This window comes from Atractosteus spatula, unplaced genomic scaffold, assembly GCF_055471065.1.
Source record: "Atractosteus spatula isolate fAtrSpa1 unplaced genomic scaffold, fAtrSpa1.hap1 Scaffold_7, whole genome shotgun sequence".
Classification (NCBI taxonomy): domain Eukaryota; kingdom Metazoa; phylum Chordata; class Actinopteri; order Semionotiformes; family Lepisosteidae; genus Atractosteus; species Atractosteus spatula.
In genome coordinates this window covers 193,351-194,708 of record NW_028296901.1, presented here as the reverse complement: position 1 = coordinate 194,708, position 1,358 = coordinate 193,351, and the positions used below count along the sequence as shown (strand labels likewise).

The window sequence follows — 1,358 nt, the reverse complement described above, 5'->3', positions numbered from 1 at the left end:
CGGGCGTCCGGCTGGCGCGCAGCGGCGCAGGCCGACGCCTCTGGAGCCCGGTCCGCACGCGGCTGCCGGCCGCCCGGACTCCGCTCTCCCCCTCTCTTGCCTGCCTGCTTGCTCGCCTGCCTGCCCGCCAGTCCCGGGCGGGGGCCCTGCTCTTTGATCTCCTGTCAACGGCCCGACAACGACCGCAGCCGCGGGGGGCGCCAGCCGGCCGGCCTCCTTAGCTTAGGCCCCTCCCACCAGCAGCAGCCGTGCCGAGTGAGCTGCAAGCGAAAGCGGACCGTCGGCACCTGCGGGCAGAGGCAAGGGGCAGCGCTCTCTCGGGAGGGACGGGGACACACACACACCTGCCTGCCTGCCGAAAAAAAGAAAGAAAAGGTGTATATACTAAGTTTTTTGGAGGGAAAACGGCCGGCTGTCGAAAGGGGCCCGCCTGCAAGGACGGGGACACACACACACACACACACACACACACACACACACACACACACACACACACACACACACACACACAAGCCACGCCTGCCTCCCTGGAAAAAGGAGGAAAAAACTAAGTTTTTTGGAGGGAAAACGCACGGGAGCCGAAAAGGGGGCCGGCCTGCTTGCCGAGAGAGTCGAGGCGCGGGAAAGTGCACGGAGGGAGCACGGGAACGGGGAGGGGGAGAGAGAGAGACACAGAGACACACAGATGGACGAGAGACGAGACCGGAGAGGAAGGAGCTCCGGTCCACCTCGCTTGCTTGCTAGCTACGTCTGTCTTTTCACCGCTGAGAGAAGGTAGTGCACCGTTCCCGGAGGCGCTGCAATACCGGGCCGATGCGTGGAGAGGACGGAGCAAGCTCCTGATCCAGCTCCCTGTTCCAAAAATCCGTTTAATATGTGGTCCCCCGATGGGGGACGTATCAGATATTAAACTGATAAGAACAGATTCTTTTTTTTTTTTTGGTTTTTAATTAAAGTACAAAAGAGAACAAGTCATCACAAAGCATCACAATACAGCACAAAACAACACAAGAACAGCACAAAACCAAAAACACCGAAAACCAACCCGTCTTCAGTCTAACTCCAAAAGGGTCTTCCACCGCTCTTTAGCCGCATGGTAACCCCATCTCCTATAATCCTGTCTCTGCAGTACACGTAATTCGTGCCTGATCCGCCCACTTATCCCCTGCACACCCACATCAGCCCCATATCTCACTAAGTGGTTCCTGCAATCCCACAAAACCATTTTAATCAGGCACACCAGCAACCATAATAAAAAATTGGTTCTCCCACCACCCACAACCGACTGCCATCCCCATAAAACCATATGCGCAGTCAAAGTAAAATTTGCCCACAATCCCGCAAAAAGGGGTCGATGC

General features: G+C 56.6%; 1 non-coding gene across 1 annotated transcript; it reads right to left on the bottom strand.

Annotated features, from left to right (window-relative positions):
* Positions 1 to 772: 772 nt before the first annotated feature.
* LOC148805518 (U2 spliceosomal RNA) lies at positions 773 to 968 on the bottom strand. Its single transcript, XR_016090193.1, has one exon. It is a non-coding gene; the product is annotated as a U2 spliceosomal RNA (small nuclear RNA).
* Between the last annotated feature and the right edge of the window lie 390 nt (positions 969 to 1,358).